Source organism: Oncorhynchus mykiss, chromosome 22, assembly GCF_013265735.2.
Source record: "Oncorhynchus mykiss isolate Arlee chromosome 22, USDA_OmykA_1.1, whole genome shotgun sequence".
NCBI classification, from domain to species: Eukaryota; Metazoa; Chordata; class Actinopteri; order Salmoniformes; family Salmonidae; genus Oncorhynchus; species Oncorhynchus mykiss.
The window spans coordinates 10697550-10714989 of record NC_048586.1 but is presented as its reverse complement, the minus strand read 5'-3'; the positions used below and the strand labels follow the sequence as shown (position 1 = coordinate 10714989).

The 17440-nt window shown below is 40.9% G+C and overlaps 1 protein-coding gene across 2 annotated transcripts in view; it reads right to left on the bottom strand.

The window, feature by feature from the left end:
* LOC110501378 (PTB domain-containing engulfment adapter protein 1) overlaps window positions 1-17440 on the bottom strand; it is a 140776-nt gene that overhangs the window by 59415 nt on the left and 63921 nt on the right. The window contains exon 1 of one of the 2 annotated variants that reach the window (XM_036958725.1): window positions 7571-7593. The exons of the other annotated variant lie outside the window; for it this stretch is intronic. The gene's annotated coding sequence lies outside the window, so the exon portion shown is untranslated. Of the gene's footprint in view, window positions 1-7570; window positions 7594-17440 lie in introns of those variants that run through there. 2 annotated transcript variants of the gene reach the window in all.

The window sequence follows — 17440 nt, the reverse complement described above, 5'->3', positions numbered from 1 at the left end:
TGATACTCCTTCAATTTCAATATTATCACTTGCACAGTGCTCCTTGGGATGTTTAAAGCTTGGGAAATCTTTTTGTATCCAAATCCGGCTTTAAACTTCTTCACAACAGTATCTCGGACCTGCCTGGTGTGTTCCTTGTTCTTCATGATGCTCTCTGCGCTTTTAACGGACCTCCGAGACTATCACAGTGCAGGTGCATTTATACGGAGACTTGATTACACACAGGTGGATTGTATTTATCATCATTAGTCATTTAGGTCAACATTGGATTATTCAGAGATCCTCACTGAACTTCTGGAGAGAGTTTGCTGCACTGAAAGTAAAGGGGCTGAATAATTTTGCAAGCCCAATTTTTCAGTTTTTGATTTGTTAAAAAAGTTTGAAATATCCAATAAATGTCGTTCCACTTCATGATTGTGTCCCACTTGTTGTTGATTCTTCACAAAAAAATACAGTTTTATATCTTTATGTTTGAAGCCTGAAATGTGGCAAAAGGTCGCAAAGTTCAAGGGGGCCGAATACTTTCGCAAGGCAATGTAAATAACAGTATGGGGGATGAGGTAGTTGGATGGGCTATTTACAGATGGGCTATGTACAGGTGCAGTGATCTGTGAGCTGCTCTGACAGCTGGTGCTTAAAGTTAGTGAGGGAGATATGAACCTCCAGCTTTAGTGATTTTTGCAGTTTGTTCCAGTCATTGGCAGCCGAAAACTGGACGGAAAGGCAGACAAAGGGGGAATTGGCTTTGTGGGTGACCAGTGAGATATACCTGCGAGGGCCAGCCAACGAGAGCAAACAGGTTGCAGTGGTTGGTAGTATATGCGGCTTTGGTGACAAAACGGATGGCACTGTGATAGACTGCATCCAATTTGCTGAGTAGAGTGTTGGAGGCTATTTTGTAAATTATATCGCTTGAGTCAAGGATCGGTGGGATAGGAAGTTCTACGAGGGTATGTTTGGCAGCATGATTGAAGGATGATTTGTTGCAAAATAGGAAGCCAATTCTAAATTTAATTTTGGATTGGAGATGCTTAATGTGAGTCTGGAAGGAGAGTTTACCTAGGTATTTGCAGTTGTCCACATATTCTAAGTCAGAACCATCCAGAGTAGTGATGCTGGACGGGCAAGCAGGTGTGGGCAGCGATCGGTTGAAGAGCATGCATTTAATTTTATTTGCATTTAAGAGCAGTTGGAGGACATGGAAGGAGAGTTTTATGGCATTGAACCTCGTCTGAAGGTTAGTTAACACATTTTCCAAAGGGTCAGAAGCATACAAAATGGTGTCGTCTGCGTAGAGGTGGATCAGGGAATCACCAGCAGCAAAAGTGACATCATTGATGTATACAGAGCAAACAGTCGGCCCGAGAATTTAACCCTGTGTCACCCCCATAGAGACTGCCAGAGGTCCGGACAACAGGCCCTCTGATTTGACACAATGAACTCTGTCTAAGAAGTAGTTGCTGAACCAGGTGAGGCAGTAATTTGAGAAACCAAGGCTGTTGAGTCTGCCGATAACAATGTGGTGATTGACAGAGTTGAAAACCTTGGCCAGATTGATGAATACACCTGCACAGTATTGTCTCTTATCGATGGCGGTTATGATATTGTTTAGGACCTTGAGCGTGGCTAAGGTGCACCCATGACCAACTCGGAAATCAGATTGCATAGCGGAGAAGGTACGGTGGGATTCAAAATGGTCGGTAATCTGTTTGTTAGCTTGGCTTTCGAAGACCTTAGAATGGCAGGGTAGGATAGATATAGGTCTGAAGCAGTTTGGGTCTAGAGTGTCTCCCCCTTTGAAGAGGGAGATGACCGCGGCAGCTTTCCAATCTTTGGGGATCTCAGACGATATGAAAGAGAGGTTGAACAGGCTAGTAATAGGGGTTGCAACAATTTCTGCGGATAATTTTAGAAAGAGAGGGTCCAGATTGTTTAGCCCGGCTGATTTGTAAGGGTTCAGATTTTGCAGCTCTTTCAGAACATGACCTATCTGGATTTGGATGAAAGAGAAATGGGGGAGGCTTGGGCAAGTTTCTGTGAGGGGTGCAGGGCTGTTAACCGGGGTAAGGGTAGCCAGGTGGAAAGCATGGCCAGCCATAGAAAAATGCTTATTGAAATTCTCAATTATCATGGATTTTTCGGTGGTGGCAGTGTTTCCTAGCCTCAGTGCAGTGGGCAGCTGGGAGGAGGTGCTCTTATTCTCCATGGACTTTAGTGTCCCAGAACTTTTTTTAGCTTGTGCTACAGGATGCAAATTTCTGTTTGAAAAAGCTGGCCTTTGCTTTCCTAACTGCCTGCGTATACTGGTCACTAACTTCCCTGACAAGTTGCGTATCGCGAGGGCTATTCGATGCTAATGCAGTACGCCACAGGATGTTTTTGGGCTGGTCGAGGGCAGTCAGGTGTGGAGTGACCCAAGGGCTATATCTGTTCCTGGATCTAAATTTTTTTGAATGGGGCATGCTTATTTAAGATGGTCAGGAAAGCACTTTTAAAGAACAACCAGGCATCCTCTACTGTCGGAATGAGGTCAATATCCTTCCAGGATACCCAGGCCAGTGTCGATTAGAAAGGCCTCCTCGCTGAAGTGTTTAGAATGTTTAGAAGTTTAAATCAGCTAAAGATTGACATTGTGGCTTTTCTACATCACTTGAAATCAATAACAGAGAAACATTTAGGCCACCTTAAATCACGTTAGCCTTTTTCTATTCTTTTTTCTGTCCAGCATCTAAACCAATGGCATGTGTAGGCCTATATGTGTGCGTGTGTATATTTTCTTTCATCAAATGTTCCTTGACAGTCATTTCTACTCTTCTTGGTATGGCTAGTCCTAGGTCCATTGCCTGATCCTAGGTCCTACAAGATAATGTGCGTTGACCATTTCACTACATTCTAATATGTACTTCCAAAGCCAGAACTTCAGTTCTGCATTGGAATTTGTATAGGCCTACAGGTCCTAGAGCAACTTTAAAGTTGAGTATACGGAGAGACAGACGCCCAACTCAATCTGCATTGGGGTTATCTTTTTTCAGTCAGTAAGCAGGCTAGCTTTGACAGAGTGTGGCCTTACAGCGAACTGTGTGAGCAAACACAACTTCAACTGATTTTCAACTTGTCTTGATTTGAACGTTAGCTTAAAAATAGGCACTTGAGGCCTAATAGAATCCTTGAAACATCAAAGGGGATGGTAGATGTGAGGCTGGACAAAGGACAACTTAGTTCAAGGCCTTAAATGATTTACTTGCCTTAGCAGAATTTACTAATCAATATCTCAGACAGTGTTTTTCATGTATCAGTTTAACTAGTGAAATATATTGTGCTTATGGCAAGACAGCACAAGGTCAAAAAGAAGCACAAAAACACTGAAAGGGCCACTTTGCCACCAGGAGTAAACCTTACAGTGCATTCGTCACTGACAGATATAACATACAAGATAACCTTGCCTACGTCTTGTTTATTTGTTGTGACACAAGCTCACGTGGCCAGTAAACAGTACATCGAAACATCTGGAAAATCCAACATAAAGTGTGCCCTTCAGTTTTGAGAAGGTCATATGCCGTACAAGAGATCTATTTGGGACCTTGAGACTTTTGAAGTGAGCAGCTATTTAAATGTGTATATTAATTACTGTCACTACTGTGCACCATGCAGGCACTCCTAGAACTGGATTTCTGTAGAACATATGGCTCTATGGGGCATATTATGCATTATACCGTGCTATGGAAAACAGAAACATGGATAACTTGATAAATAGTAAATCAATCACGGATCTATTCAAAGTGCTGCTTTGGACAATTGCTTGAAGTTTTTAGATTTGTTAATAAATAATGTATTTCTCAACCAGGGTAATTTCAAATAAAACGCATATGGAAAACAGCCTGCATATCTTTTTTTTTTTGCAACCAAATCTCAATTCTTTATGTAAAGAGATGTAATAGAATGATCCAGACATGTTTTCTTACAATTTCACTTGTTTTGAGAAACCTACCCCATCCAGGGATTAATTTCCTCATCCTATTTGTGCAGTACGGGGGCTCTGAAGAAAACATGAACAAAGGCTCCAAAAACACCAAATACGTCCTTTTAGAAACTGAAACGGTATTAGTATAGTGATACAGTTGTACACATGAAATTGTGTCATTCCACACTTTATCCGTAAAGTTATATTCCATATTGTTGAAACTTCAGCGATACCTCTCTGTCCATTCTACAGGTAACTGCAAAAATAAAGGAAACACTTGAGTAAATGAGGGACACAAAGTATACAGAAAGCAGGTGCTTCCACACAGGAATTTCCAGACACTTGTAGAATCTATGCCAAGGCGCATTGAAGCTGTTCTGGCAGCTCGTGGTGGCCCAACTCCCTATTAAGATACTTTATGTTGGTGTTTCCTTTATTTTGGCAGTTAACTGTAGCAGAAGGCTACACAGAGAATGGAACAGCTGGATAGGGAAAACAGCTTAAGTCACACAAAATGGAATGTAACGTTGCAGATAAAGTTCGGAATGACAATTTCATGTGTACAACCTCTAAAGACCTGCATCACTATGCTGGGAGCATTTCCGTTTCTAAAATGATGTATTTTAGTGTTTTTAGAGCATTTTGTAATGTTTTTTTAGAGTCCCTGTATTACACAACTAGGCAGAGGAAATGAATCGCTGGTCAGGGTCAGTTTCTCAAAAACAAGTGTAATTGCCCAATAAAATAAGTAATTGGATGCTATTTACATCAAAAATGTTGATTTGGTTGTAAAAAGAAAAAAAGACTTGAGATGACTGAGCAAGAAAACATTTGGGTCAAAATAAGACCAGTATTCTCATGGAAGGAAAAATATGTACATTAGATAGAGGGAGCTGAAAAGATGTTCAAACCAACAGGGACTCTGGATCATCTGCTTGGCCCATTGCCGATGTTACCGCATGGTACATTGCATACTGTGACAAATAAACATTGCTATTTCATTTGACAGTCAAGGTGAAGTCATATCTATCACAGACTTTTAAACTCCAAGGCCGCTAAGAAAAACCGACAGGGACAAATGACTGTGCAGCTTATCCACCCAGAGTGAATCCACTGAATCAGTGCAGAAGTCCAGTGTAGAATATAATAGTCCTCAGTTTCAGGTCATTGGGTTTCACTGAAAGCTAGACCAGCTGAATAAGTCCGAATGTAATAATGTATACATTGTGTCCATGTTCTGAATCAAGGCCATGCAGAATGTGTATAGCAGCACCAACTGTGTACGACTTCACTAGGCAGCAACATTTTCTGGAGGACTAATGGTTCAAATGAGCAGTCCTCATTTTAGATGGTTAACTCTCCCCTTCAGCAATTGACATAGGACTCATTTTGCAGCAATATTTAATTGCCAGCAATATTTCTTAGCCTAGGTTCTCATTAGCCAACAGCTTAATTCTGTAGCTCATTACTTTAATTGATTTGATAACCTAGAACTGGTGTAGGGTTTCACAAAACATTGCAATTGATCAAATATAATTCACATCATGGTTAAGGATAATGAACTTGCTTTCTATTCATGATGTCAAAATACATTATTAGTTGCAGACCACAAAGCAAGCGCACATCTCATTTTTCCTTTACAGAGACACTAGCTAAAAAAGATTTTAATCAGTTAATCAGTTAGATGACAATATAAATACGTGCCATCAAAATATTGCCATCAATATTTTAGATTGCTAATATTGTTAGCTCCAAAATAACAGGAAATAATCATGAGGGCAGCTGGCAAGTCAACAAGTAGAACATCTCAAATAATTTGACTTAACTCATGATAATGTCAATTTGTGAAGATGAGCCAATATATATATATTTTTTCCAAATATTTTTTATTGAGCACACACAAGAATGGTGTATAGGTATACAAGACAGGTATACAATTCTTTTCTAAACATAAAAGAGCAGGCAGGAACAACAAGACCCAGAGTTTTAGGTACAAAAAACAACAATACAAAACACGACATACAGAACAAGGACATGTAGAAAGAAAGAGGGTAGATGTAGCCCCCCCACTTATTCCCCCCCTTTACCCCCCCCCCCCCCCCCCGTATTCCCCCCTATCCCCCCCTCCCAACTGCTCGGGTGGCAGGGCCAGCACATGCTGCCCAAAGGTAATTAAAATATTACAATTGTGAGTGCGTTAATAAGTAAGATGAGCCAATTTTGACAGACCACTCACTAACGATTGGCAGACCACTCACTCACAGACCACATTACAAATCTGTTTCAAGTAATAAAACTCGAACAATTGCTCAAAGTGTGTCTGTAACATGTGTAACATGCAACCAAGCACAAAAGATGGCTTGTTTCCCAGTACTGCTGAAATTATTCCTTCCATTTCCTTTTGTTTATAAGCATTGATCTTTAAAGGCCGAATTGGTGAAAGCAATATGGTAGAAACTCCATCTACATTATTTTAACATCATAGAGGGACCAGCAGGGAAAGATTGACTTAACACCATATTGCTATTACCTGCTAAATTGAATCTACTGGAGAGTATTTGTATACATTGTACAGCCCGGAACTCCAACCCTGGTCGTAAACGCAACACATCCAGACCACCAAAGAAGACAGTATTAACACTTTATTAACGCGCCTTGTGCAAGCCAACAGCTGGCCTCAGATCTTGGACCAGCAGATTTAACCTTGGCAGCCATCAATCTGAATAACAGGGTAACCTACACCTAATGGGTATGATCGACCAGCAATGAGAAAATACTAATTTATTCATAGCGTGAAGTAGGAGCCTTGCCTGGGCTCTGTCTGTGAGGCAGCCTGGCCAGAGTGATTAGCATCCATCGCAGTCCATTACCTCAGACAGACAGATTGAGCTCTGACAGACGAAGGAGACAGTCCAGGGAGCACAAAATTGAGATGGGAAAAAGGGATGGAGAAATAAGACAAGACTGCCTCCCTAAACAAATAACACAATTTAGACACTGTCTACCATGCTAGAATTTTCTATGATCAAATGGGATCAAAAAGCTTGATGAGATCAGACATCAAACAATTCATCAAACGATGTACTGTATCTCATGTGAGAAAGATGCATGAGATATATTTGCAATAAACACCACAGAAAGATGCAACATCCAAGACTGTCACGCCCTGACCGGTGTTTAGGTTTCTAGGTTGGTGGATTGTGTGGTTCCCAAATAGAGGCAGCTGGTAATCGTTGCCTCTAATTGGGGATCATATTTAGGTAAGCTTTTCTACGACTTCACGGTCTTTGGAAGGTTTGGGTTTAGTTTCACTTTGTATTAAAAAAGATGTGGAACTCAATGCACGCTGCACCTTGGTCTGCCAATTTTGAAGAAGTGACAAAGACAGATCTATTGTGTTGATATACCAACACATGCACAGACTGAGGTAGTTTGAGGTGAGAAGAAAGCATAGGAAGAATGTCTTTAAGAGTAAACTAACATGAATGATCAATTACCTCGACTAACCTGTTCCCCCTGCACATTGACTCGGTACCGGTACCACCTGTATATACAGTGGGGAGAACAAGTATTTGATACACTGCCGATTTTGCAGGTTTTCCTACTTACAAAGCATGTAGAGGTCTGTCATTTTTATCATAGGTACTCTTCAACTGTGAGAGACGGAAACTAAAACAAAAATCCAGAAAATCACATTTTTAGGTAATTAATTAGCATTTCATTGCATGACATAAGTATTAACTGCACCTGTTTGAACTCGTTACCTGTGTAAAAGACACCTGTCCTGTCACACTGACCATTATTTGAGTTGTTTCTATGATTTGTTTGGTCAGGGTGTGATATGAGTGGGCATTCTATGTTGCATGTCTAGTTAGTCTGTTTCTATGTGTTTTGGCCTGATATGGTTCTCAGAGGCAGGTGTTTGTCATTGTCTCTGATTGGGAACCATATTTAGGTAGCCTGTTTTGTATTGTGGTTTGTGGGTTATTGTCTGTGTCTAGTTGCATGTTAGCACTATGGTTCATTAGCAGTCACGGTCAGTTGTTTTGTTAGTTTGTTCAGTTTACTTCGTGTTTTTCGGCATCCATTAAAATTATGCATTCACACCGCTGCGCTTTGGTCCGCTTCTTAAGACGATCGTGACATGTCCACACACTCAAACAGACTCCAACCTCTCCACAATGGCCAAGACCAGAGAGCTGTGTAAGGACATCAGGGATAAAATTGTAGACTTGCACAAGACTGGGCTACAGGACAATAGGCAAGCAGCTAGGTGAGAAGGCAACAACTGTTGGCACAATTATTCTAAAATAAAAAAAAGTAACAAATGGTAACTAACTGCAACAAATTATTAAATACCTGGAAATTGAGCATCACTGTCAACGCAATAGTTGGCAGTAAACATTGAAAATGTGATGTGTTGTGTTTTTTTAAATTTGATTTATTTGCGTTATTGTAGTCAGCCTATAGACAACCCAGAACACTGAACGTTTCCATAGGGGCAGTCTCTGCACACTAGTTGACTACACAACTGCTGTGGTTTGGTTGTCTGATTGCAATTGACCAATTCAAGGTCTGTGACTAAGGAAATCCAATGTGTAAGAGTGGCGCTAACAGTCTGGGAGTTAGCTCTTTGTGCAGGGGCTAGATACAGACCTGGAGGGTTCTTCCTCAGAGACTGTGCTCAGCCAAGCCTTAGCTGACACTCAGTAGCCAGATGTCACCCTAGCTGAGAGAGCTCCTTCGGGTGAAATTACAAACTCAATTGGCATTGAATTATATGTCCTTGAGCATTCTTTCTTTGTGGCACCCCACAAAGATGCAATATTCACTGAATAGCCCATTGACAAACCAGTTTCATACTGCAGCAGCCCTGCATTATGTCCAACATCTCAAATCTCTCAAGATAGCTATGGCAAACGATTGATTGACCCAGTGGATGATTACACACAGCTAAATTATACAGCTTTAATTATGTATTGCGACATTGTGTTTGCCTTTTTAAAACCATTTTCCTGTTTGTTGATTAAAATACCTGATATTAAATGTGATTTGTCACATGCTTCCTGACTAACATTGAAAGTATTACTTAAAAACAATTCAGAGACAAATAATAGACAATAACACAAATAAATACACAACTTGGCTCTATATACACCAGTACTGAGTTTGAGCTTATTTCTCAAATGTTGTACTGTTAGTGAGGGTTTCTCCTTTTCTAAGACAATCCATCCACCTGACAGATGTGGCATATCAACAAGCTGATTAAACAGTATAATCATTACACAGGTGACCTTGTGCTGGGGACAATAGAAGGCCACTAAAATATGTTTGTCACACAACACAATGCCACAGATGTCTCAAGTTTTGAGGGAGTGTGCAATTGGCATGTTGAATGTAGGAGTGTCCACCAGAGCTGTTGACAGAGAATGTAATGTTTATTTGTGACAACATTCCACAGGCCACAATCAACAGCCTGATAAACTCTATGCAAAGGAGATGTGTTGCACTGCATGAGGCAAATGGTGGCCACACCAGATACTGTTCGGTTTTCTGATCCACGCCACTAACCTTTTTTTTTAAGGTACACTACATGACCAAAAGTATGTGGATACCTGCTCATCGAACATCTCATTCCAAAATCACGGGCATTAATATGGTGTTGGTCCCCCATTTGCTGCTATAACAAACTCCACTCTTCTGGGAAGGCTTTCCATTCAGCCACAAGAGCATTAGTAAGTTTGGGCACTGATGTTGGGCGATTAGGCCAGGCTCGCAGTCGGCAATCCAATTCATACCAATGATGTTCGGTGAGGTTGAGGTCAGGGCTCTACGCAGGCCATTAAAGTTCTTCCACACCGATCTCAACAAATCATTTCTGTATGGACCTCGCTTTGTGCACAGGGGCATTGTCATGCTGAAACAAGAAACGGCCTTCTCCAAACTGTTGCCACAAATATTTCTAGAATGTCATTGTATGCTATAGCGTTAATATTTCCCTTCACTGGAACTAGGGGGCCAAGGCCGAACCATGAAAAACAGCCCCAGTCCATTATTCCTCCTCCATCAAACTTTACAGTTCGGGCAGGTAGCGTTCTCCTGGCCTCCGTCAAACCCAGATTATTCCATTGGACTGCGAAATGGTATAGCGTAATTCATCACTCCAGAGAACGTGTTTCCACTGTTCAAGAGTCCAATGGCGGTGAGCTTTACACCACTCCAGCCGACACTTGTGCATGGTGATCTTTTGGCTTGTGTGCGGCTGCTCGGCAATGGAAACCCATTTCATGATTCTCCCGACAAATTCTTGTGTTGATGTTGCTTCCGGAGGCAGTTTGAAACTCAGTAGTGAGTGTCGCAACAGAGGACATACTATTTTTTCACGCTGCGCACTTCAGCACTCAGCGGTCCCATTCTGTGAGCTTCTGTGGCCTAACACTTCGTGACTGAGCCGTTGTTGCTCCTAGACGTTTCCACTTCACAATAACAGCACGTACAATTGACCGGGGCAGCTCTAGCAGGGCATTAATGTTCCAAACTCACTTGTTGGAAAGGTGGCATCCTATTGGGACGCAGTGGTCTAAGGCACTGCATTGCTAGTGCTAGAGGTGTCACTACAGACCTGGGTTCAATCCTGGGCTATATCACAACCTGTCAGCAACGGGTGTGGCAGAAATAGTTGAATATACTAATATGAAGGAGTGTCCACATACTTTTCTATATATAGTGTATCTGTGATCAACAGATGCAAATCTGTATTCCCAGTTATATGTAATCTATAGATTAGTGCCTAATAAATGTATTTCAATTGACTGATTTCCTTATATGAACTGTAACTCAGTAAAATCTTTGAAATTGTTGCATGTTGCATTTACATTTTTATTCAGTGAAGGTAGGGGTAAAGTGACTAGACAACAGGATAGAAAATAAACAGAAACTGCAGCATATGTGATGATAAAAGTGTTAGTGCAAAAAGGGACACTGCAGATAGTCCACGAGGCTATTTGGTTAACTATTTAGAAGTCTTATGGCTTGGGGGTAGAAGCTGTTCAGGGCCCAGTTGGTTCCAGACTTCGTGAATCAGCTGATTTGGTCATTTCCATCGAAACCTGCAATCATAGGCATCAGTGATGATATTTAACTGGGTAGGAAATGAGGTGTCCCTGAGCATCGGGGGCCCAGGTAGCTAATTCAAAGTAGGATCATCGGATAACGCCACAGATCTTCCCACGTTAATTTCAACACTGCTTCCTTCATCTAAAAATCCCCCATTGTCCTTCGCAGCAGTGCGACTTAAACCATCTAAGGGGATTCATTCATATGTGCTGTATTGAAACAGAGCTAATTAAATGGGAAATGATAACAGGTCATTGGATGCTTCTGTGGGTGAAGGATAAAATAGGGTGATTGATGAATGGATGCAATATATAAACAGGAAGTTGAAATATTTGGAACCCATGTTCAAGGCTACAACCCTGTCACACAATTTGCTGTATATTTACACTGGTCTTATTTTTCTCCACCACTGAGCTATATAGAGTATATAGAATTAGTGGTGGTTGGATGTAGAGAGCAATGACATAAATGCGGACTGCACCGCAATGATCTTTCATGCTGTGGCAGGAGCGGGTGGTCAGACTGACAACTCTGAAATGTGTTTTTTTTTGTCCCGCAGATTGTTGAAACGATTGTCTTTCTGTTTTGTATTGCATTAACACTAGAAAGGCAGAGAGCGTCATAATGAAGCAAAACAAATGTACATTTTTTTATTACTCTGCCATTTTTAAAGTCATGTCCCCCCCATCCTTGACTTTTCCTAAATACATCTATATAAACACACTGTCATTGTTAGAATCTTAATATCACACACAGAACTGGCGTTATAACCAGTTTTAGGAAGGCATGTCATTTGTTGAATGGTCCCCCCCCCCCCCCGATAGTTGAAGGTGCCATGCCAAGATAATCACCCCGATAATTGCCTCGAAACTGAACCTAAACTACACCGAAGCTAATTTCATACATATAACAACAGAAATAAATGAAGTAAAGTATGAAGAGGGCGAAAGGGGGGGAATGCGTGAGTTGATGAGTAAGAGGAAGCATAGAATGCATAGAAAATTAGCCTGGTAGGCAACGTGAACAAAGCGAGACTGGAGCTCCCTTCCTCTGCACAAAATAAAGCCAGTACGTACACAGCAGCTATACTCCACACTCAGACTTGATCAATGCAAGGCAAGAAAGAAAGTTTGTGTCCAACAGTTGCCATCGACTGGGACACAATAAAGAGAAAAACGAAGACTTTTACACACTACAACCCAACAAAGGCACAGTTAAGTTTACATACACTTAGGTTGGAGTCATTAAAACTTGTTTTTCAACCACTCCACAAACTTCTTGTAAACAAACTATCGTTTTGGCAAGTCGGTTAGGACATCTACTTTGTTCATGACACAAGTCATTTTTTCCAACAATTGTTTACAGACAGATTATTTAACTTATAATTCACTGTATCACAATTCCTGTGGGTCAGAAGTTTACATACACTAAGTTGACTGTGCCTTTAAACAGTTTGGAAAATGGCTTTAGAAGCTTCTGAGTGGCTAATTTACATCATTTGAGTCCTCATGATGCCATCCATTTTGTGAAGTGCACCAGTCCCTCCTGCAGAAAAGCACCCTGACAACATGATGCTGCCACCCCCGCGCTTCATGGTTGGGATGGTGTTCTTCGGCTTGCAAGCCTCCCCCTTTTTCCTCCAAACATAACGATGGTCATTATGGCCAAACAGTTCTATTTTTTTTTTTTATCAGACCAGAGGACATTTCTCCAAAAAGTACGATCTTTGTCCCCATGTGTAGATGCAAACCGTAGTCTGGCTTTTTTTTTATGGCGGTTTTGGAGCAGTGGCTTCTTCCATGCTGAGCGGCGTTTCAGTTTATGTCGATATTGGACTCGTTTTACTGTGGATAAAGATACTTTTGTACCTGTGCAAACCAGCATCTTCACAAGGTCTTTTGCTGTTGTTCTGGGATTGATTTGCACTTTTCACACCAAAGTACATTCATCTCTAGGAGACAGAACGCATCTCCTTCCTGAGCGGTATGATGGCTGCGTGGTCCCATGGTGTTTATACCTGCGTACTATTATTTGTACAGATAAACGTGGTACCTTCAGGCGTTTGGAAATTGCTCCCAAGGATGAACCAGACTTATGGAGGTCTACAATTTTTTTTCTGAAGTCTTGGCTGATTTCTTTACATTTTCCCATGATGTCAAGCAAAGAAGCACTGAGTTTGATGGTAGGCCTTGAAATACATCCACAGGTACACCTCCAATTGACTCAAATCATGTCAATTAGCCTATATGTAAACAATTGTTGGAAAAATTACTTGTGTCATGCACAAAGTAGATGTCCTAACCGACTTCCCAAAACTATAGTTTGTTAACAAGAAATTTGTGGAGTGGTTAAAAAACTAGTTTTAATGACTCCAACCTAAGTGTATGTAAACTTCCAACTTCAACTGTAGCCTACAGTATCATAAATGAATGAAAATGTTATTGTTCTCCCCCCCTCAAAATGTTGTATTCTAGTCACCTAAGACCTTCATAAACACAACCAAATGATTATTTTTCCAATAGATTTGATATATTCTATGTATTAGACTGTTAGAATGTTGACGGACGTGTCATCGGCAAGAAGGGGGTGGGGTCAATGAGGCCTAATGTTTACCTTTTCACATGTGAGTTCCAAATATCTGTAACGGTCACCCCAGTGTGAGTTGTTTTATACACGTGATGTCAGAATGCACTCACTGTTCCAAAATGTGATTATTACACAACAGGACAGTTAACCATCACTGCCTGCTAATTATCTATAGGCTGTTTCAACTTGTCAATTTCAAATTATTTTCTAACAACAGTTTGAATTGAGGTGTGTTCTGCCTCATTATTTCACATTGAAGTAGTCCATTTCAGTGTTGCGGACAATTTATGTTTGAGGCTTTACTGAGCTGGATAAACTTCTCTCTTCCAGGAGAACCCACCGCACTTCACTCATGTTTGCGCAGGTCAAGTCTGCATATATTTGTGCAGTTTTGCAAGAATTTGAATGTTTTCTTGCTGGTGCTCGCATTGCCTTCCTTGTTGTTTTCCTTACACATAATAACTTTGGACATGTGTGCATTCCTATCAGAGAAAGTTCCTTATTTTCTGTATATTGTGTTGTCATTTCTACTGTAGACACATACAGTATGTATGTAAATATGAATGTATGTATTGAGCATAATGTATTTACAGTTTTATTCTCATGTTTTCAATTACTGATGACAAATAATACATTCTGATTATTTTGCATATAATGTAATGGACACCTATGATGTGTGTAAAATACTTTTTTTACTGATTATAATGAGCTAAGCTATTTGCCAGCTATGTATGGCGCCATGTTTGTTGACATTATACAATGCATTCTGGGTGTCACGTAATCTGCCAGACCAAAGATGTTATAATGAGGTGAAGGAATGGTTCACTCATCTTTCGGGTAAACTTCCGGAAGTGAATGAAGGGAAGTGTATGATCGTAGACGACACACCCCCTTCAACATGCATACTATAAACAGACCAAACTCATCGTCTCCTCTTATTATCTTTGGTTGATGCGAGAAAAAAAAACATGACGGAGCGCACAAACTACCCATCGTCGGATTTCTTTTCATTTCTAGAAAGTGTTTTACTCAAGTATTTTGATCAATGGTGAGCTCACCCGTGATGTGATTAATTATAAATAGTCATTTCTATTAGCTCATTCATATTGTAGTTTCTGTCAGCCGAGAGTTATACAAATATGCCCGCCTGTGTTATGTCAATCTTTCCTCAGTTAGCGCTCGGACAAATGTCGCCTGTATTTTTCCGGTTTGGTCTGTGAATGTCTGAACATTGCATCCAAAAATAAACTGCTCGCATTCTGGACATAACTTTGTAAGTACTGTGTTTGTGCAAAATGTTTCTGGAAAAAAAACAGTCTGGCCAGCTCAAGTGCTGATTGTTGAGTCATTCCAAACTGGACGTTCTAAATACGCGTTCTAATCACACTGGTTCTAATCACACTGGTTTGATCGTATGCTACAGGGACCACTGTAGAATGATCACACCCGTGTGATCAAATGCGTGATCAAATGCGCCTATGTTTGGTCTCAATTAAATAGCCTGTCGGCTGCATGGGCGAAGAACAATGTCGCAGTTGTCTTTCCAAGGCAATACATTTCCTATATATGATAGGCTATAGTTAAAGTTCCAACATCGACTGGAATTAAATATTAATAGCACATTTACTCGATTTGTAAATCGTCCCGCCCCTAAAGGTTATGCAAAACGTAGTTCAAGTCAAGTGTAAGTGTCCGTACACCTACTCTATTTCGCCCCAACTCTGCTCTCTTTCAACAATTATGTTCAGCTTATTGGCTGATATAGCCAGATAATACCGATAGCCTAATATAATGGGCCACGTGAGAATCTCTGGTGTTCTTAACCTCTTTCTGTATATGGGGCAAAAGTACTGGTACTGGGGCTGCCAAGCGAGCTGCGACACATACGCTTAAAATGACATTTGCGAGACTGCCGGCAGGACCCGGGAAGAAGAAATCAGTCCTGCGCAGACCTCCAGTTGGACGTTGAAAGCATCTGCTTGGCCCCCTGGTAGCGAACTTAACACAACTTTGGAGAAATAGTGTATTACCCAAATATGTTTTGACAGATGAATAAATTCTGTTTTATTTGTCATTTCTGGTGTAATTGCATAGCTTTGGCAGCAGAAGGCGGTTGCATTCATGCCATTAACACTCAGTTGAATTGACAATTGTTTGTGTGTGTGTGTGTGTGTGTCAAGCACAAAACTCTGACCTGACCTCACCTTTGTCGACCTGACAAAAGCTTTTTGGCACCATGTTTCATCTTCCTGTGGCAACTTCTGCCTCACAATCAGTACAAAAAAGACTGAAGTTGTTTACCAACAGTGGTGGAAAAAGTTCCCAATTGCCATACATGAGTAAAAGTAAAGATACAGTGATAGAAAACGACTCAAGTAAAAGTCACCCAGTAAAATTCTACTTGAGTAAAAGTCTAAAAGTACATGGTTTAAAATATACGTAAGTATCAAAAGTAAATGTAATAACTAAAATATACTTAAGTATCAAAAGTAAAAGTATAAATCATTTTTTGTTCCTTATATTAAGCTAACCAGACAGCACCATTTTTTTATTTTTTTATTTTTATTTACGGATAGCCAGAGGCACACTCCAACATTCCAACATAAATTTACAAAACAAAGCATGTGTGTTTAGTGAGCTCGCCAGATCAGAGGCAGTAGGGATGACCAGGGATGTTCTGTTGATAAGTGTGTGAATTGGACCACTTTCCTGTTTTGCTTAGCATTCCAATTGTAACGAATACATTTGGGTGTCAAGGAAAATGTATGGAGTAAAAAGTGCATTATTTACTTTAGGAATGTAGTGAAGTAAAAGTAGTAAAACATAAATAGTAAAGTAAAGTACAGATACCCTCAAAAAATGACTTACTTTAAAGTATTTTTACTTAAGTACTTTATACCACTGTGTACCAACCTGACCCTGGTAATCCTTACGTGGACCCAAGGCTAATGCAGCTTTTGGTCGCCTGCTAGATTCGGTGTTGGAAAGGACTGGCATCAAACTGGCAACAAAACTGAAGGTTTAGCAGGAAGTCATATAACAGATCATTACTTATGGCTGCAAAACCTGGACAGTCTACCAACCCCATGCCAGGAAACTAAATCACTTTTCACCTGAACTGTTTGAGGAACCAGCTGAGGATCAAGTGGCAGGACAGAATCCCAGACATTGAAATCTTCAGCCGTGTCCCGACATGACATTCCCACACTGCTTATGAAAGCACAGCTCAGATGGGAGGGCCATGTGACCAGGATGCCTGCTACCAGTCTCCCTAAGCAGATCTTCTTCGGAGAGCTGAAGAATGGGAAGTGAGCCAAGGTGGGCCAAATAAATGCTTTAAAGACACCCTGAAGGTTTCCCTCGAGCTTTAACATCAATCTAAGGTCATGGGAAAGCCGTACTCAGGATCGTCCCACCTGGCGGAATCTCATCTGGGGTGGCGCTACTACCTATGAAACCAGCAGGACCAAGAATGCCATGGTGTAAAGACAACAGCGGAATACCAGTATTAACAGAGCCATCCCTCAGGAGACTGGTAACAAGATAACATGTCCAGTGTGCCAAACAGTGTTCCAGGCTCAGATTGGTCTCATCAGCCATCTGCGCACTCACTGTACCGCAGACTCATCCCAATGAATTGTGTCATAGTCATCAACTTATGATGGATGAAGAAAGGAAAGAAAATATGTGTGTGTGTGTGTGTGTGTGTGTCTGTGTGTGTGTGTGTGTGGGGGGGGGGGGGGGGGGGGGGAAAGAGAAACAGAGAAAGAAAGAGAG